General features: G+C 37.2%; 1 protein-coding gene across 4 annotated transcripts in view; it reads left to right on the top strand.

Annotated features, from left to right (window-relative positions):
• LRRC4C (leucine rich repeat containing 4C) overlaps positions 1–21,800 on the top strand; it is a 1,215,829-nt gene that overhangs the window by 1,009,703 nt on the left and 184,326 nt on the right. For all 4 annotated transcript variants that reach the window (XM_059140139.1, XM_059140132.1, XM_059140125.1 and 1 more), the window contains one exon: positions 18,198–18,295. The gene's annotated coding sequence lies outside the window, so the exon portion shown is untranslated. The remainder of the gene's footprint in view (positions 1–18,197; positions 18,296–21,800) is intronic.

Here is a 21,800-nt window from a genome sequence, read left to right as displayed (position 1 = left end):
TTACATTAATGGAAGTAATGTTAAATGCTATAGGAGATAAGCCTTGTTATTTTAGCAGCATAGTACAGTAGTAAATAGTTTTCCTACTTGCACCATATCAATGGCAGCAGGAGGTGGGACTGAGGGTCTAACCTACACAGGCATTCAGAAACCAGTACTGACATCTTTCACCTGTTGCTTTCACATTCATCCTGACATACAGCCAGCAGGCAATGGAAGAGAAGAGATGGCAGGTGGGAAATATCTAGGAACTCTACCTGCAAATAGTACACATACATCCTTTCAGAGTCCTTTGGCTGAAACTCAGTCTTGTGGACATGCATCACTATAGGGAAGGTTGGGATCTGTAATTCAACTGTCTGGCAAGAAAGAAGAGTAGAGAAGTTTTGTGAATAGCTACCTAGATTCAATCATAATCACTCAAATTAGAAGATAAGTTTCCTAGGACAGCAATTTTGTTTTTATTCATATTATATCCACGTGCCAAGGACAGTGCCTAACATATGTTGAACATAGCAGATGCTCAACAAAAATAAGTCAGTATAAAAACTAATGCTCACATGACTTTTAATATGTGTCAGGCACTGTTCAAAATGCTTGACATAGAGCACTTTACAAAATGACCCTATATGGTAGATGCTATTACTGTCACATTTAACAGGTAAAGTTAATGAGGTGCAGAGATAATGGGGAAATTTCCTGAGGTCTTAGAGCTAGTAGAAGTCATAGTAGAGACTTGAATGCAGTTTGTCTAGATCCAGAACTCATGTTCTTAACTACTTCACACAGTGCCGTTCTACATATGTAGGGAATGAATAAGTACATAAATAAGGAATTTCAAAAATTTAGCAAGTTCCTTCTATTTTAGGTAAACACTCATAAAAATGAGTTCTTTCTTGCTGTAGGTATATTATCAGAGGCAAGATAGCATCAGAGAAGGAGAGAGAAAACGAGATTCCTAATGTGGGTGGACATCTCTACTAGGCATATCCAACAACTGATAACTACAATTCTAAGATTTTCTTCTTCTCTATCCTGGCCACATAATAAATTTTTCACACTATAGCAAACCTAACACAATTGGAATTCATTCCATTTTTATTAAATCATATTCTCTGTTTTCTGTTGTTTTGGCTATTTCATTGGGAATGATGCTTGAGAAGCCCTTTAATAAGAAAATTCACCTTCTGTCTTACATCCCAATAACAGAGGACTTATGTGTAGGGTTTATAGACCGAAAGAGAAATGTTAAGCCTAATTTCTAATTCAGAAATCTATTTTTGTGATATGCCTTTAAATGTCATCTACAAAAACCCACCTCATTCTTGATATAATATAAATACCTATATAATGAACCTTCTACTAGCACAGACACAGGTCATGACGTGACTTCTGTGTTCATCGTAATGGTTTCTACTCTAAAAGAATGTAACACGAGAAACATGAACAATTATGAGACACGGAAATGTATAAAACTTTTCAGTTTAGAAAGGCCTAGACTTTTTTGTTTGTATATTTTTAAGTATATATAATATTATTTATGAGTGAAAAATCTATGATTGCCTCATTATTTTAAGTTATGAAAACACCGCATTTTGTGGATCAACCAGATACCGGTTAACTAATAATTTACAAAGAGTATTAATAACTGAGTAAATGATTTCAACAGTTTCCTGTAGCCAAATAACTGTTATCCTGTTGTTCTTGCTGCTGCTGGTCTTGTTGCTAATTTTTTTTCCCTCACAATTTTGCCAGGGTTATAGAATGTGGAAGAACTTTTGGATCATCAAATTATATATCACTAATATTGAACCTTTTGAAAGTTTTGAGTCTGAAAGGGATCTAATTCTTTCAAAATTGAGGAGAGAGGAAAAATACTGTTGCTAGTAACTCCAAAGGGTTGTCATAATTCCCATTTAGGAAAGGGGCCATAATAGTGAAGAGTGAGCCCAGAGTAAAAGTTTTAGACAATGCTTTCAGATTACATTCTCCTGAGTTATAGCTGGTTATCTGCAGCAGAGAACATACTTAAATGAAAAACAAAACAAAACAAAAACAGGAGGGGTTGGGGAGGAAGGAATAGGGAAGAGAGAAGGGGAAAGAGAGAGAAAATGAAATAAAGGAAAAATTTGACATAGATACCCCCCCATTATGTTGATCTTTTATCGTACCTCACTCTGATGATTGGCTGGGTGGCTGGCTTGCTTAAATTTATCCGTGTGTGTGTGTGTGTGTGTGTCTATTTTATATAATATATGTATATATATTGATAAATGATAGATTTATCTTCTGACATCAGTATTCTGCTTAATGCTTTTGTTCATTACTATGCGTATAATGGCTGGATTCTTACAAGTAACCACAAAACATTGGAGATGGAGACCCAGGAAAGGAAGGAGATTAAAAATAAAAATCCGTGCTCGCTTTGGCAGCACATATACTTAAAAAAAATAAAAAGAAAGGGAAAAGGAAGGAAGGAAGGAGAAAGAAAGAAGGAGAGAGGAAGGAAGAGAAAGGAAAAGAAAGAAGGAGAGATCAGATACCCTAAAAGCATTGATGAAGAATGATATAGAACTTCATGTTGTGGGTTGAATTGTGTTTCCCAAAAAACATATATTGAAGTCTTAACCCCTAGGAGCTGTGAATGTGACCTTATTTGGAATTAGGATTTCTGCAAATAAAATTAAGTTAAGATGAAGTCATACCGAATCAGGAGAGGCCCTAAATCCAATGACTGGTGTCTTTATGAAGAGGGGACATTGTAGGATAAAAAGACAAACAACATAGGGAAGAAGGCCTTGTGAAGATGGAGGCAGAAATGGTTGTGATGCTGCCACAAACCAAGGAACAGCCTAGAATCCCCAAAACCTAGAAGAGGCAAAGATTCTCCCATAGAGCTTCAGAGAGAGCAGGGCCTGCCCACATCATTTTTTTTGTTGTTAAAATTTGAAATTTAAACAAAGAGTGCATATATTTGAGTCATACTTAACAATTATTCATTGTTTATCTGAAATTTAATTTTAATTTTCCAGCTTTTTTGAGATATAATTGACATATTGTGTAAGTTTAAGGCATATCATATGATGATCTGATCCACATAAATATATGGCAAAATGATTGCCAAAATAAGGCTAATTAACATATTCATCACCTCACATAATTATAATCTTTTGATGTGGTAAGAACAGTTAACATGGACTGTCTTAGCAACTTTCAGGTATATAATACAGCCTGTTAACTGTAGTCACCATGCTCTACATTAGATCCTCAGAACTTATTTATAACTGGAAGTCTGCCCTCTTTGGCCGGTATCTCCCCATTTTCCTCAACCCCCCACCACTGAGCCCCTGTGAACTTCCATGCTACTCTGCTTCTATGAGTTTTGATTTTTTTTTTTAAGATTTCCCATAGAAATCAGATCATACAGTATTTGTCATTCTCTGTCCGACTTATTTCATTTAGCCTAGCCTAATGCTGTCAAGGCCCAACCATGTTGTTCAAAGGCAGGTTTGTTTTTGTTTTTGTTTTCTTTCTCAGTGCTATTCCATTGTGTCTATGCGTGTGTGTATCTCACTTTTTTTTTTTTTAATCTAATTCATCCATGAATGGACACCTAGTTTGTTGCAATGTCTCTCCTATTGTGAATCAGGCTACAAAATATATAATGAACATTGCGATACCGATCTCTTTTGAGAGCCTGATTTAATTTCCTTCATATATGTAATTCAGAAGTGTGGTTGATAAATGGTAAGGTAATGTTATTTTTATTTTTGAGGAAACTCCATACTGTTTACCATAGTGGCTGTGCCATAACCTATTCCTACAACAGGACACAAGGGTTCTCCCTATTCTTCATCACCCAGAGCAATCATTGTTTCTTGCCTTCTTAGTAACCACCATTCTAACAGGTGTAAGATGCTGTCTTATCATTCTGATTTTATTTTGATTTGCATTCTCCTGCTGATTAGTGATGTTAAGTGTCTTTTCATGTATCTGTTGGCTATTTTTATGCCTTCTTTGGAAAAACGTCTATTCATTTTTCTCTTTGCCAATTTTTAACTGGATCATTTGTTTTTTTCCTCTTGAGTGGTATGAGTACTTTATGTACTTTAGATATTAACCCCTAACCTGATAAATGGAAATGGTTTGCAAACATTTTCTCCCATTTAATAGGTTTCAGCTTCATCCTGTTGACTTTTTTTTTTTTTTTTTTTTTTTTTTCCACACAGAAACTTCTTAGCTTGATTAATCCTTCTTGTCTGCTTTTGCTTTTGTTGCTTTTGCTTTTGGTGTCATGTCCAAAAATTTATTGCCAAGACCAACATCAAGGAAATTTTCCCCCTCTGTTCCCTTCTGGAATTTTATGGTTCCAGTTATTAGACTTAAATCTTTAAACCATTTCAAGTTAACGTTTGTGATTGTTGTAAGATAGGGTCCAGTTTTACTCTTTTGCATGTGAATATCCATTTTTCCCAGCACTATTTGTTGAGAAGTCTACCCTTTTCCTACTGAACATTCATGGCTCCCTTGCCAGGCAGTAGTTGACAGTATATGTACAGGTTTATTATTCTGGGTTCTCTATTCTCTTTCATTGATCTATGTATCCATTTTATGCCAGTACAGTATTGTTTTAATTAGTACAGTTTTGAAGTACAGTTTGAAATTAGGAAGTGGGATGCCTGCAGCTTTGTTGTTCTTTCTCAAGATTGCTTTGGCTATTTGGGGTCTTTTGTAGTTCCATACTAATTTTAAGATTTTTTAAAATTTTTGTGAAAATGGGGCACCTGCGTGGCTCAGTTGGTTAAGCATCCTACCTACCCTTGGTTTCAGCTCAGGTCATGATCTCACGGGTTGTGAGATTGAGTCCCACATTGGACTCTGCACTCAGCGGGGAGTCTGCTTGAATATTCTCTCCTTTTGCCACTCCCTGCTTATGCCCTTTCTCTCTCTCTCTCAAACAAATAAATAAATCTTTAAAATAAAATAAAATAAAATAAAATTTTTGCAGAAAATGCCATTAAATTTTTTAATGTTTTTTTTAATTTTTTTATTTATTTTCAGCATAACAGTATTCATTGTTTTTGCACCACACCCAGTGCTCCATGCAATCCGTGCCCTCTCCAATACCCACCACCTGGTTCCCCCAACCTCACACCGTCTGCCCCTTCAAAACCCTCATTAATTTTTTTTTGCCGTTATATTTTTGATAAGGGTTCCACTGAATCTATGGATAGCTTTGCATCTAATATATGTCTAATATATTTGCATATATCTAGTAGAAACATTTTAACAATATTAATTCTGCTGATCATCAAGTATATGATATCTTTTCATTTCTTTGTATCTTCTGCAGTTGTTTTCACCAATGTCTCATAGTTTTCAGTGTACAAATCTTTCAACTCCTTGGTTAAATTTATTCTCAAGTATCTTATTATTTTTGATACTATTATAACTAGGACTATTTTCTTAATTTTTTTAGATACTTCACTGTTAGTATATAGAAATGTAACTGATTTTTATATGTTGATTCTGTATCCTAAAACTTTACTGAATCCGTTTATTAATTCTAACAGCTTTTAGATGGACTCTCTAAGATTTTTTTATGTCTAAATTATGTCATCTGCGAAGAGACAATTTTACTCCTTTCTTTCCAATATGGGTAACTTTTTTTTTTATTTACCTAATTGCTGTGACTAAGAATTCTAGTACAATGTTGAATAGGAGTGGTAAGACTGAGCACCCTTGTCTTGTTCCTGATTTTAGAGGAAAAGATCTAGCTTTTCACTGTTGAGTATGATGCTAATGTAGGTTTCTCATAAATGCTCTTTATTATGTTGAGGCCTGTTTCTTGTATACCCAATTGTTGAGAATGTTTATCATGAAAGGGTATCAAATATTGTCCAACAGTTTTTCTTGGGAGGATAATGTGATTTCATCTTTCATTTTATTAATGTGCTATAACATATGTATTGATTTATATATGTTGAACCATCTCTGCATCCCAGGGATAAATCTGAATTGATCATGGTGTATGATCTTTCTGATGCGCTGTTGAATTTAGTTTGCTAGATTTCTAGGGGCGCAAATGGAAGGTTCTTTTGTCTGGTCCCTGTGCCAGCTGTCCAATTTGCAGGATTGTAGCTGGAAGGGGCCTAATGCCTAATAAAAGTCCATTTCAGAACCTCTGGGAATGCAGACAGGAATATCTCCTGCAGGTCCCTAGGCCAGTGAGAATGTTCAAAGTCTGTGGCTGAGATGGAATAGAGAACATGACAGGAATGTCTCAAAATCTATACTCTGACTGAATTTGGTGGGCTTACCTGCAGAGATCTCCCAGACTCTGGCCAAGAGGGGCTATGACTAGTTGGGGGCCACTTCAGGGCCCACAGCCAGGACCCAGATCTGTATATGATGCATAGGTGGACATGACTCTCCTCAGGTCTCTTGGTATATGGTCCTGGTAACAAACCCAAAGCCACGTGTGTCTATATTTGAGGTATCAGCAATCCAGAATGATTTGTGTTTCTGTGGCCACAGCTATGGTCAGTAACTCAGCCTCCTGGTTTCAAGCCTGACCAGCTCTCCTCAGTCTTGGACTTCACCAGAGTTTCATAGTCTCCTACCTGGATCTCAAGCTCCCACAAAAGCATTTTTGCACACAGATACCAAATGTGCTCCTGATTGGGGAGGGGGGGTCATTTGCAAGGGACATTTATTTGTCCATTTTGCTGATGTTATTACCCACATCTTGATTTTGAACTTCTGACCTCCAGGCTTGTGAGAGAATAAATTTCTGTTGTTTTAAGCCCTCCCAATTTGTTGTATAGGTATTCCCTGCCTTTTGAAAGTTTATATTATGCCATCTTGCTTTTATGAAAGACCTAGGTTAGCACCTGGTTTTTACTAACCAAAAGAAATCTGAAGAGGACATCTGCTTTCATGAAAAAAGGCAAAAAGCGATAGTGTTCACCACTTGTTTTGAAGCAGACCATGAGAGAAGCAGCAAACACCCCAAGCAGCACAGTGGCCCTAATGAGCTACTTCCCAGGGAACAAGACACAGTACCTCAGCATCAGGCCACCATATCTTTGAACTGCATCTGTGAGCATTTGTGCTTTGTCTCAATATATTTAGTTCATCTCTTAGCAACATTATGTCCTAAGATAGCAGAAAAGCCTAAGAGAGGTTATTTTTTTTTTTAATGTGAGAATCTTAAAAAAAAAAATCCATATACATTAATAGCAATCACTTCTTCATTTTATGCCATTTCTATTTACAAAAGGTTTCACTGGAAGCTCTACTTTCAGATGGTGGAGGAAACCTGTGCTGTATTATGCCTGTCCAAGGAAATGAATACACTCTTAGAATGTACAGAATTCAGTGTTTAAAGGCCAAAATGTTGAGAAACCTTCATCAGAATAGTGCCCCTCCAGGGTTAATTTATATGCTACGGCACTTGGGCCAATGCTAGTCATCTGATCTTGAACTTTACTGCATTAGCAACTGCAATTCATGTATGGTCATAATGCAGCTGCCTCATTCTCATTAAATTAATACCAAAATGGTATAGCTTGTTGCATCTGGAGAATAACACTATACCAAGAAAGAAACATTACCACCTATGGTCCTTTGCTCTGCCTTGAGGACCATGAAACCTTTGTAATTGCACTTTGCCAGAATGACCCAAGTCTGTTTGCAGTCTTCCTGCAGACTAGACTCCACACCCTCCTCTCTCTGGAGCAGGGCTCACGTGATGTGGTTTCGGTTCACTGCCTGGCTTCAGTGGTTCCCTCATCTTGTTTACATTATCCATGTGCCCTGGCGTTTCAGCTCCACGTCGTTTTGCTGCTCGTCAACACAACACTAGTGGCTGTTCTCCCGTGACATCGCTGCATGGTTAGCTTGCCCAAGTAAAACAAGGTTTAATTAAATCTTAATGTTGCACCCGGCTCTTGCAGAAGGGTTGTTTTCCAGTCCTTGTGCTATTAGCAGAATACATAATGAGAGCAGAGTGTGTGAGTGTAGAATCGGTCCCCCTTACAAAATAAATAAATAAAAAAATAAAAAAAAAGTTTTTTAGTTTTAGTTTTTTTCTTTTTTTTTAAAGATTTTATTTATTTATTTATTTGACAGAGAGAGATCACAAGTAGTCAGAGAGGCAGGCAGAGAGAGAGGAGGAAGCAGGCTCCCCGCTGAGCAGAGAGCCCGATGAGGGGCTTGATACCAGGACCCTGGGATCATGACCTGAGCCGAAGACAGAGGCTTTAACCTGCTGAGCCACCCAGGCGTTCCTAGTTTTTTTCTTTTTTTATTATTGTGTTCAGTTAATCAGCACATAATACATCATTAGTTTTTGATGTAGTGTTCCAACTATTCATTAGCCATTTCTTATAACATTATAACATTTCTTCTTCTACGGTTGCTAGAGGCACTCCTTAGCTATAAGACTAAACCTCAGCCCTCTAACGCAGTCTTCCAGCAGCCACATTCATCATTGAAGATATTCCAACAGTTGCCCCAACCTAGGAGTCTTAGCATGTTAAATTTTTCACTTCCAATGTATGAGCAAATCTTGATGGGATTTCTTATAAAATATGTCTAAAGTCCTTCCACATTTTTCCTATGCATTTCTATCACTGCCTGTGAGCCTTTATCACTCCTGCCTGGATTTCTGCAATATTCAATTTTTCTCCCTGCACTCAACCCTTATAATTCATTTTCTATAAGCTGGTCTATATTATCTTTTAAAAATGCAAAGCAGATCGGTAGCACTCTTTTCTTACATCTTAGAGAACTCCTATTACACTGAGAATTAAGTCCAAAAATGTTATCAGGAGCTACAAGTCCCTGCATTCTTTATTTCTTGCCTACCTCCCAATACCAGTATCTCACAGTGTCTTTCTTATCACACACAAGATGCCACAGTTTCCTGTTTGCTCTTTGGACATGGAAAATGTTGCAAATTAATCTAAGCTGAGTTGATCCTGCACAACACATACGCACTAAACTTTTTTGGGTAGATAGGCAAAGACGACAAAGACATTTTTGGGTAGATAAACAAAAATAAGCAAAGAAGCCAAGTTAGGTGAGGGTTAACTATACCCTCAGTACTAGGTAATAATAAAACAAAGCTACTGATCGAATTTTGACAAATACACAGATATTTATAAGACATATATGATTGTCTTAGTGAGTGAGCACAAAATAGTTCCAACAACAACCTGCTGAAAGTGAAACAAAAGGGGCACCTGGGTGGCTCAGTTGGTGAAGCAACTGCCTTCAGCTCGGGTCAAGATCCTGGAGTTCCAGGATCGAGTCCTGCATTGGGCTCCCAGCTCCATGGGGAGTCTGCTTCTCCCTCTGACCTTCTCCCCTCTCATGCTTTCTCACTCTCTCTCTCAAATTAAAAAAGAATATATCTTTTTAAAAAAAAATAACAAAGTTACATCTTTTTCTTCTTTCAGCTGTTCCTCATGTCATCAGAAGAAAGCATTCCAGAGGCAGAATTAATATACCCTTAAAGTAGGAGCAGCCAATGAAATGTTACTTTAACTCATGCCTAGACAGAAAACCATTTATGGATCAAGCCTGGGGTATCTTTTCTAACCTAAGGGTATAAGTTTCATACCCCATTAGATTCTTAAACTGTGTTAAAAATAAATGTGAAGAGTATCCCCAAAAACAAAGGTCAATTCCATATATCATAAATATCTTTAATTTTATCAGTAAAGGCCTATTTATATTATTCATAATGCCAAATATCAGGATACTTATTTGCCAACAAATACCAGTTTAATAGTTACTAAAATCAGGTCACCTGGTGTTTATCAACAGATGGACAAAAAGTCTTGGTAGCCATCTCTGGAATGTGACTTTTCTTACATAATTCTAGCAGATGACCTTTGGATTATGGGTTCTTTTTTTTTTTTTAAGATTTTATTTACTTATTTGATGGAGAGAAAGGGAGAGAGAGAGACTGTGCACATGAGCAGGGGCAAAGGGAGAGAGAGAAGTAGGTTCCCCTCTGAGCAAGGAGCCCAAAGTGGGACTCGACCCCAAGACCCTGGGATCATGACCTGAGCTGAAGGCAGCCACTTAACCCTCTGAACCACGCAGGTGTCCCTGGATTATGGGTTCTTGATTGAGACAAGTGATCCCCTCTTCCTGGAGTCAAAGCCTAAGAAGCTGGAACTTACATAATATCACTCTATCTACCCTGAAGTATTCTTAGTAAGTTGAAGACATTTTAATGTTTTTTCAAGAACTTCACACTTGTTGCTGGCTCTATGTAGAAAATTATGTAAACACTCTTTCTAAAGTTCTTCACATGGTAAACTCTTTCTCATTCTTCAGGCTGAAGTTCACATTTCACCCTTTGAAAGACAGCTTCCTTTATCAAGCTATCCAAAGAATAGTAATGTTAAGCACAGAGTAATAATAGTAACCACAACTATAGTAATAGCTAATAATTTTGAGGACTTCTATGTGCCATGTACAAGGCTACTTACTGTACATTTATCATCTCATTTAATTTTCACAACAACCCTATGAAGTAGAATATTTATCTTCATTGTACAGATGAGGAAATTGAGGCATAGGATCTTGACAACATAACAAAATGGGAAGTGGCAGAACTGGAATTTGAATCTAGTGAGTCCCTGCCCAGAGTTCACCCTCTTTACAACTAAAGCAACACTGACTAACCCCATGCTAATTACTTTCACAACATCCTGTTTATTTATCAATATTTTGTACCATAATCTCTAAATATCTTTTATTTCCTTCATTATTCTTTCTCATGTCTCACCAAAATGTAAATTTATTGAGGGCAGGCACCATGATGGCTTATGTATCACTGTCAGAGGATCTAATACTTTTCCTGTTTTCTAGTTTGTGTTCAATAAATGTATTTCTGCAAAAATGAATTAGGGTAGTAGAACATAGGGACAGCATTGCTAATTCTAGTTCCATGACCCATATCACTCGACAGTCAAAAGGAAAGCCACGAGGCCTGGAATAACTGATTCCTTGACATTCTCCACCATCTATGTCTCACATCTGGTATCACAAGAGGTCCATCAGGGGTTTACTAGGGCATACTTGAACATCTGACAATGTTCTGGAGAAAGAATAGCTCACATTTCATCTATTCTCCACAATGTTGCCAAAGGGATATTTTTTAAATCATAATTCTAGGTAATTCACTAAGAGGAGAAAAAGAAATGAAAGATATACTGATTGGGAAGAAAGAAAACTTTGCAGACGGCTTGATCATCTATTAGAAAATCTGAAAGAATCAACCAAAAAAAACTCCTGGAATTAATAAGTGATTATAGCAAGGTTGCAAGATAAAAAGCTAATACACAAAAGTCAGTATTTTCTCCCATATATCAGCAATGAACAAGTGGAATTTGTAATTAATGACACATTACTATTTATATTAGTAGCATGGAAAATGAAATATTTAAGTATAAATCTAACCAAATATGTGGAAGATCTACATGAAGAAAACTACTAAACTTCTTTGACAATTATCAAAGAAGAACTGAATAAAGGGACAGATATTCCATATTAATGAAAGGAAGACTCAATCTTGTCAAGACATCAGCTCTTCCCAGTTTGACCTATAGGTTCAATTCAATTCCAATAAGACTCCAAGCAAGTTTGGATACTGACAACTAACTCCAAAGCTTGTGTGAAAAGGCAAAACAGGGGGAAAGGTCAACACAATATTGAAGGAGAAAAACAAAATTGGAGAATGAACACTACTCAATTTCAAGACTTACTATAAAGATATAGCAATCGAGAGCACCTGGGTGGCTCAGTGGATTAAGCCTCTGCTGTTGGCTCAGGTTGTGATCTCAGAGCCCTGTAGCCAATGGGCTCTCTGCTCAGCAGGGAGCCTCCTTCCCCCTCCCTCTCTGCGTGTGTCTCTGTCTGTTTGTGATCTCTATCTCTCTGTCAAATAAATAAATAAATTAATTAAAATTAAAATTAAAATTCATTAAATAAATAAAATCTTCAAAAAAAAAAGAGATGCAGTAATCAAAACCATGTCATATTGCTGAAAGAGTAAACAAATAGGACATCGTAACAGAATAGAAAGCTCAGATATAGACGCACATTAACATACTCAAGTGATCTTTGACAAAGGAGAAAAGGCAATACAATGGGGAAAATATAGTCTTTTCAATAAACGGAGCTGGAACAACTGGACATTCACATGCCAAAGAGAGAGAGAGAAAGAGAGAATCTAGACACAGACTTTGCACGCTTCACAAAAATTAGCTCCAAATGTGTCATCGTCCTAAATGTGAAATGCAAAACTATAAAACTCCCAGAAGATAACATATGAAAAATCTTAGATGACAGCGGATATGGCAATGACTTTTTAGACAAAGCACCAGAGGTATGATCCGTGAATGAAATAATCGATAAAGTGAACTTCATTAAAATTAAAAATTTCAGCTCTATGAGACACACTGTTGAGGCAATGAGAAGACAGAACACATCTGATAATGTGTTAATATGTATAAGATATATAATACGCAAAACTCTCAAAATTCAACAGTAAGAAAACAAACCCATTAAACACCAGCCAAGGATCTGAACAGATACCTCATCAAAGAAGATACACAGATGTAAAATAAATGACTGAAAAGATGTTCCACCAGCATGTGTCATCAGGGAAATGCAAATTAAAATAATGAGGAACTACCACTACATACCTACTAGAGTGGCCAAAACTGAAAACACGGACAACACCGGATGCTGGCGAGGAAGTGGAACAGCAGGGACTCACTTCTTGCTAGTAGGAATGCAAAATGTTACAGCCACTTTGGGAGACAGTTTGGTGGTTTCTTACAAAACTAAACATCTTATCACGTGATCCAACAGTTGCCCTAGTTGGCATTTACCCAAAAGGAACTGAAAACTTGTGTCCACACAAAAACCTACCCACAGATGTTTATAACAGTCTTATTCATAAGTGTCCAAACATGAAAGCAACTATGATGCCCTTCAGTAAGTGAGTGCATAAATATATTGTGGTAAATCCAGAAAAGGAAATATCATTCAGCACTAAAAAAAAGATAAGCTATCAAGCCGTAAAAAGATATGGAAGGAACTTAAATGCATATATTTAAGTGAAAGAAGCCAATCTAAAAAGGTTGTATGCTCTATGATTCCAACTATGTATTATTTTGGAAAAATTTTTAGGGCAACAGAACTACTTCATTTGAATCTGCAATGGTAGATCTATGTCATTATACATTTGTCAAGCCTCATAGACTGTACAACACCAAGAGTGAATTCTAATGTGAACCATGGACTTAGGGTGATAGTGATGTCTCAGTGTAGGTACATTATATGTGCTGCCGAAGCGAGCACTCAGTGTAGATACATTAATTGCAACAAACATAGCAGTGTGGTGTGGGACATCCATAGTGGGAGAGGTTTTGCATGTGTGGGGTTAAGAGATCTCTTTCTCTTTACTTACTGCTCAGTTTTGCTATGCACATGAAACTTTTCTGTACAGAATTATTACTATTTTTTAAAGATTTTATTTATTTATTGGACAGAGACACAGCGAGAGAGTACACAAGCAGGGAGAGTGGGAGAGGGAGAAGCAGGCTTCCTGCTGAGTGGGAATCCCTATGTGGGGCTTGATCCCAGGACCCCGGGACCATGACCTGAGCCGAAGGCAGATAGATGCCTAATGGCTGAGCCAGCCAGGAGCCCCTGTACAGAAGGATTATTAAAACAAACAAACAAAACTACATCAGAACTCTGCATCTGCATCATTTTAAAGGTGGAATCCACACTCCTTAGCCTGGCATATGAGATGTCTCTAAACTTTTCCCTGCCTAATCATCTAACTATGCATGTTAATTTGTTACACCCACACTTGTATGTGTATTTGTACACACACACACACACACACACACACACACACACACACAGCCTTTATGCCACCTCTCACACTCTTCATTCAGAATTTCTTGTTTATTTAAACAAAGCTGTTAGTTTCTTGTATAGGCTCTCCCCTCTGAATGATGAGGTTCCTGCTCTTCTTTGATTGACTGACTAATGCCTCCTTGCCTTTCAAGCCTCATTTCTTCAGGCTTGATTCTCCTCCAGTCTGATTCAGGTGCCTCTGACAGCACCCAGTATGTACCTTCTTTCATTATGCAGCATGTGATATTATTCTAGAATCATTTACATAAGTGACTGTATCCTTCAAGAGATCATGAGTTCCTTGAAGTAGAATCTGTTGTTTCAGCACAGTTCTGTGTCCATAGTAGATATTCTAGAAATATTTGTTGGATAAGATGAATGGGAAGAAAAGGGGGAGTGGGGCAGTAAGCTTCCATCCCAGACCATTCCCAGACCTGACAATCATCTATGGGAAACTGCCCTTCAAGGAAAGTGTGTGCAGTTGCTGGGAGCATTTTCCATCTTCAGTGAATAGGGCCAATTTCATTCCCTAGTGATGTCAATATGGAATCATTCACCAGCCTGAAAATCCTCTGGCACTGAAAACACACAAAGTCTGGAAGCCTGTTTATGAGACTGAGAAGGTGAGTCAATAAACCCTGTTCCAAGTTGGCAAGAAGGGATATAGTCCTAAACATCTAAAGCTCCATAATTCATATTAAGCCTCTCATTAATTTAAATGTTAATGTAAATTTAAAACATGTCATATTGATTTGGTACTATTTTTGGATGACTATTGCGTAACTGAGCTTTCTAACAGCAGAATCCAAATGGACATCCCTTCACATCAACTTTTGATTAAGAGAAAGAGTGAAGCTTTCTATTTTTCTCTCCCTTTTCATTGTGTAAAATCATTTGTTTTAGTTACACATTCTAGCTATGAGAAACTATGAGAACTTCTGCCTTTGAGTGGAATTGATTTGGACAGTCCTGAGCAAAAAGATCAATTTCTGAATCTCTTCTTTCACAGTATTACATATAGAATTTCAAATATGTACAGAGATTGGTGTCTTTCTTTCCCTTGTCACTGAGGAGACACGAAAAGTCTCTATGACCATGCTGGTGATTTCATTCTATTTTGTTAGTTTGCAGCCAGAATCTTCTTTCATTGGGATTTATGTCCTTACTTAAAAGGAAAGCGCAGTTTTCAAATGTCTCATTATGTTAGGTTCACATAAGAGAAACTATGGAGATGATGAGGATGATAACTGGAAATTTTGTATATCTTTACTTACTCTGTGCTGGACCTTGATGCAAAGTCTTTTATGAAAAGTTATCACAGGAGGGTGCCTGGGTGGCTCAGTTAGTTGAGTGTCTGACTCTTGGTTTTGGCTCAGGTCATGATCTGGTTGGATCTGGTTTGGATCAGGTCATGTGAGATGGAGACCTGCATCCGGCTTCCTGCTCAGTGGGGAGCCTACTTCTCCCTCTGCCACTTACCGTGCTTGTGTTCTCTCTCTCTCAAATAAATAGATAAATAATATTTTTTAAAACCCACTTTTTAAAAAAAGTTCTCACATAATCCTCAAAGCAACAGAGAGGCGCTACTCTCATAACCCTATTTTATAGATTAGGAAACTGTCCTATGGAAAGATTAAGCCTTTCTTAAAGTTCTACAAGTAGAAAGTGATGTTGCTTGCTCTAGGACTCAGGTTGGTCTGACCCCATGTTCTTTCTCACAGTCACTAAGCTCTTTGGTTCTTAAACCAAAAACAATGTAACAATGTACAAGCCTTCAACAGTGAATTTCTGTTCTTAAGCGATGCACTTAAACCTACAATAGATCATTTGTTGAGGCTATTGAGAAGCTAGGTGGATGGGTGGTATCCAGAAACCTGCTCACTAATTCATGAATACCTTGTCTCTTACTTCTTTCAACTAAGCATTGTGAAATTTGAACTAATTAGTTAGTGAAGCCTCTTCCAGCTCCTCATTCTACGAGTCTATATGATTCTCTCTGGGCTGATCAACAAACCCTCTGGCCAGTTGTTCTCTTCACAACCACCCACCACAATGATTTTTTACACCCAATGCTTCTGCCCCTGCAGGCAGCCCTACCTAGCTCAGATCCCTGTACAAAGATGGGTCCATAGTAAGCATCCTGCTATCAACACATTTTTTTTTGAAACATGCTAAGTATCAGGCAGATAACTCAAGCTAAAAGATGGAAAAAGCAACATTTTGTTCCCCTGAACATAAAAATGAAATACAAACATCATAGTCCTGGAAAGAAATCAGAGAAGGCCTCCTTATATCAAAATTATATTAACCAGTGCATTCAGAGGCTCACATAAATACAGACATGAGAGGACCTATTGAGATGGAATATTTGCTGGCACAGGTATCGCCAACAAGCTTTACAGTGTTAGGATATATGGGATGGTAAGGAGGATTGTTCTAGTCTCACACACACCTGCTAACTATGCCTCCTATTCTTTCTGTACAATTGGCTCATGCCTCGGTTTCTTCATCTATAAAATAAGGATCATTGGGGCACCTGGGTGGCTCAGTGGGTTAAGCCTCTGCCTTCAGCTCAGGTGATGATCTCAGGGTCCTGGGATCGAGCCCCGCATCGGGCTCTCTGCTCAGCAGGGAGCCTGCTTCCTCCTCTCTCTCTGCCTGCTTCTCTGCCTACTTGTGATCTGTCTGTCAAATAAATAAATAAAATCCTTAAAAAAATAAAATAAAATAAGGATCATTAATTCAAAAGTTTCATAGGGTCATTGTGAGGCTTAATCTGTAAAATAATGTAGATAGTTTATCCCAGTGTTGGACATATGGTGCAGGTTTAAATGAGTCTCTGCTATTCTAATAACAACAACAAAAAAAAATTTCATGTGTTAGTTTTTAAATTACCCTTGTAAGTAGTAATTTCAGCTACTGCTCAATTCCCAATTTTAGAAATTTTTTGCTTTTGCAAGACAATGACATACAGAACACCAATTAGGTATGACTATTTCACTCAGAAATGTTTTCCCCCCTTGGCAGATACCTGAGGGGGGCAGGAGGGAGGGAGTCATGATATAATGCCAAATTATATAAACTAGCTTACAAGTTGCCCACAGTTTTTCCAGTTTCTCCAGAATTCCAGATTCTTTTGCTCAACATTAGGATAGCAGAAAGATAGATAGACAGTGAATCACTGGTCATCAGGTGCCAAAGTATCATGAATCCTGTGAGTCCGAAATCAGATTTACTCAGCTCTGTGAGATACACAATTGATTTTTTCAAATCAATAGGTGAACCTGAACTTAATTAACTACAGTCACCTTAGTATCATTTAACTACAAGTAACTAATTACCCAGCAGAGATTGAAACCAGTAATTAGGTCCATATGATAAATTTATAAAAATCCAAGCGTTTTCTAAGCATGGTAGTTCTACCACCGCAAATTCTTCCTAACCATTCTGTCTATATCAAACCACGTATTTAGAAGAAAAATATCACAAAATGTGAAAGATGGAAGGGGCCTCACATGCAATTTTGTACAAAGCCAATTTTGTACAAAACTTTGTACAAAGTTTTTACATGGAGAGATGAAAACCCAGTGAGGTTTGGACACTTGCCCAAACTGCCTGATTAATTATGGCAGGGTTATTAATTGAATCCATTTCCAGCTCTCAATCCAATGCCTTTACTTACTTATTTTCTTGTTGCTATATCTAACTGAGAAATCTGTAAGTTACAGTGGGTATTTTATAGTTCTCTATGTCCATCTGGCAATTAGATTTGAAACAAAGTGATCATTGCCTGTATAATTTTGAACTCATGACAAAAGGACGAGGTAAGAACAAGAAGTCCCTCAAATGTATGTTCAAAATGTTATCTATAGATAAAAATATTTTCCAATGAAATACATATGGCACATTTTAATGAAATAATTCAGTGAACATTGACAAAATAAAGACTAGCAAATCTAGGATAGATACACCAAAGCAATTGTGTGTGTGTGTGTATACATATGTGTTATATGTATGCAACTATATATATATATATAGTACATATGTGTTATATACATATATAGACCCATATAATCACATATATATATATATATATATATATATATTTATGTACTTATGTTAGATGAATACTGTATCCATTGATTCTCTTGGGTGAGGTTGGCAGGTGGGAATGTCTACCCTAAATTTGTTCTCATTTATATAGTATGATTTAAAAATATATTTGTGTTGTCTTACTCCAGGTGTAAAATAAACATCATCTGCTGAAATCCAGACCACTTCTTTAAATTCTTTGGGTTTTCTCAGGAAGATCAGGAACTGTCAGAGAAATTTTGATAAGGTAAGTTCCAAGCACTACTAATCTGTTCTCTTGGAGTTTCCATTCTAGCTGCCCATGTTCAGAACAAAGTGAGGTTTAGTACGTCAGAAAGAATAGGCAAATGGAAAGGTAGGTGCCATTTTTATTAATGATGTAGTTAGTATGTAAGGATGCTGTTTCAGTGTACGGCTAAAATAGGCTTCCTAGCATTGAACCCCAGACTTGAGTAGATTCACCCATCCAGACATGGATACCCATCTGACATGGACATGGCAGAGACATGGGAGCCTGACTATAAAATTTTCAGTGTGGAGTAGCTAACTCAAATGCATCTGTGAACAGCCTGCTCTAAAGATAAAGGTGAAGAGAATGGGTTAAACTGTAACTGACAAAAAGTCTTGCTCCCGAGTTCACTAATCAAATAAACAAATCTAATGACCAAGGAGAAGAGAGAGTAAATGGAGTAAAAGAATCCAGGAGAAGTACTATGGTGGAGTTTTCTTCAGATGAAAAAAATATATATATGAAATAGGGAATAAATATTCTTCCTTCATACCACTGTGTAGGAGTGACCTGCAAAAAAGAAGGGCCCTTAGAGATTGCATCAGGACTTTCTTAACCTAGTAGCACAGTAAAAAATTTCTCCTGGGTGAGGGAGTCAATCACAGCACCATGATTTCTCCTGCTTTAAGGAGCTAGCCAGATTCAAGGCAGAATTGCTGCCAACTGTCTGTGAGCAGTCATTTCTTTTCAGAATCTCAATGGGCATTTGTCTGTATTGTTACAAAGCAGATGACTCTATGGTAGACCACTGGCATTTATGGTTTTAGCTACTAAAGTAAAGCTCACTAGATAATTTTTAACTTTTCGGGCATACTATTAAACTATTCTGTAAAGAAGTTGTGGAGGGAACAGTTTATGAGGTAGTAAGTGAGCTTTGGTAGCTCCTCAGTATACTTGGTTCAATGGGGATTTGTAATTGTAATTTAATAAATCATCAATGTTACTTGGATTTATGTGTTGGTAAATGTATTGGTAAAAATAAAACCAAGGAAAGGGAACTTGCAGAAAGGATAGAAAAGGAATTGCAAGCATGAATGTAAGAGTAAAATGATATACTTGGTACAGAACCAAGAACAAAACCAACCATCTACAAGCAGTCTTGGTGGCAGGACCCATTCAATATTTTCAACTGAATGATACCTCTAGAATGAAGGAATGCTATGCCATTTCTTTTATATTTGTGTTTCTTCGGTTGGGATTCTAGGTCTTGCAAGAATAATTTCACTTTAATTTTGGTCACTTGATTTGGTCCACTTTTGGTGATATTACCTCCCCTTACCTATAAGAGCTAAGGATTAGCAAAGGAAAAAAAATAAAACAGATTAGGACAACTTTGTCTCTTATAATGGAAGGACAGTCATCAGGATTTACCAATACACCATGAAATACTTAAGGAAGGTAAGTATTATCTTCCTTAATACTTATCTTAAGGAATCCCCAAAAATGAAATAGGATATCACCATGAAGGAGGGGTTTATGTTTGATATTATTTAATACCACCTCCTGGCATAGATATTATATCACCTTTTAACATGAGTAATCTACAAAAATGTATGGACTGCACTGCCATTTAGAAAGTTGATTATTAATGGGGTACCTAGGTGGCTCAGTGGGTTGGGCACCCAGCTCTTGGTTTTGGCTCTGGTTGTGATCTTGTGGTCATAGGATCAAGCTCCAAGCCAGCCCCTACACTCAGTGGGAAGGCTGGTTGAGATTCTCTCTCCCCTCTACCCTCCCTGTCCCTCTCACTCTAAAATGAATAAATGAATCTTCTTTTAATATTCTTTGGTTATTAGCAAAGGCCTCTTGGATATATCCTTAAAGAATGTCAAAGGACTACTAAATTTGACACTCAAACTTATACTCCTGCAAGTTATTACATAAGATTAAAAGTAAGATTAAATCTATAAAAGCCCTGACCCCTTCTTCTATTCAGTTGAAAAGAAGGGACTGTCCTTTGTTACCAGACCTCTGCTCCTACATGGAGTGTGAACTTCAGATATTTAAAGACGAGCCTGGTTTCTTGCATCCATCTCACTCAAGCGTGGAATGGGAGCCCTTTTAATTTAAAATATTCTGCTAGCTACATTTAATCGATGAAACAAACAAAAACAATTCAGGGTTGTAATCTTGGTCAATGGGTATCTAAATCTGTGCTTGAACTAATGAAACCATGGAAGAGGAATGGGAAGGAAAATTTAGTCATTGAGAAGGTGATCTCAAGAAGAAACATGTAGAAAGGCCCAAGGACATTTCTGTGCCTAAAGATATGGCAGTCAAGAAGTATCACCGCAAATGCACATAGTGAGGAATTTGTTTGGCTTGTCCACTGTTGTCAGTGAGCTATGAAATGGATGGAAATGGGACAAGTATGAAATCTGGTTTTAGCCCTCAAATTTGGAGCTATGGCTTCCTTCTGCTGGGATGCCCATCCAGATACCCAGCTATAATTAGATCCTGGAGAAAGTAAAACTCATTCAGTAAAACGACTAGTTCTCCAAACAAACAAAAATATTACGCTGAATGAGAGAAGAGAAATAGTAAGAAAATAGACTGGGACTTCCCTGGAGAAGCCAAACCTCAAAGTCTTTCACAAGATTTAACAAGATTTTCACAACAATAAAGACCTTTAAAGAAGGAAAAAAATGGTCCTAGATCAGTGGAGTATTTGTTCCAGAAAGGGACAAGAGCAAATATTAAAATCTTCAGGGAAATCAGAAAATACAGCCACTCCATTGATTAATTATCATAGCTCTTCCCTTTCTGTTCTGCATAAACACTGGCATAGAGATTTTTGTTCCACTTGGAATTTTTTAACTTAATATGAACTAGCCCTATCAGGAGTTAATTTTATTTCTGACTTCTTGCTAATAGAAAGAGTGAGAATTATCGTCTTCTATAAGATGGTTAAATGGATGGTGCAACAGACTGTAACGAGGAAAGTTTCAAATAGACTTGTCAGGCCTGTGATTCATACACAAAAAGTACACATCTATGTGGTTAAGTTGCAGTGAATGTTACTTTATGATTGACATTTTTATTTGGGAACAAATAGAGTTCCACTTATTCCTGGAAACATATCTATAAATTAGATCCCTCAGTGCCTAAAATGAGATACGTAATTTCAAGTGAAACAATATTATTGCCTCAATCTAAAGAGAAATAAAAGGATATTTGCTATTATCACATCCATGGGAATTTTTTGATAAAAAAAAATGTATAGCTTTTTCCAGTTTGGGTTGTCTCTAAAATGTGGCTGTATTGGTAGTGACTGAAATCGTTATTAGATCTGATTCATAGATTTCTTGGTAATAGAAAAAACATGCCCACATTCCCATGACTCAGGTTCTGGTTAACAAATTTTTACACCATAAATCTAAGGTAGCCACACTCATGGAGATCTCAAGTCCCATGAGATGCCTCCTCTTTGGCCTTTAAATTAAAAACAGAATTAAAACACTCA

Source organism: Mustela lutreola, chromosome 1, assembly GCF_030435805.1.
Source record: "Mustela lutreola isolate mMusLut2 chromosome 1, mMusLut2.pri, whole genome shotgun sequence".
In the NCBI taxonomy this organism is placed as follows: domain Eukaryota; kingdom Metazoa; phylum Chordata; class Mammalia; order Carnivora; family Mustelidae; genus Mustela; species Mustela lutreola.
Note: the sequence above shows the minus strand (reverse complement) of the source record. Positions and strands in the feature narration are given on the sequence as shown.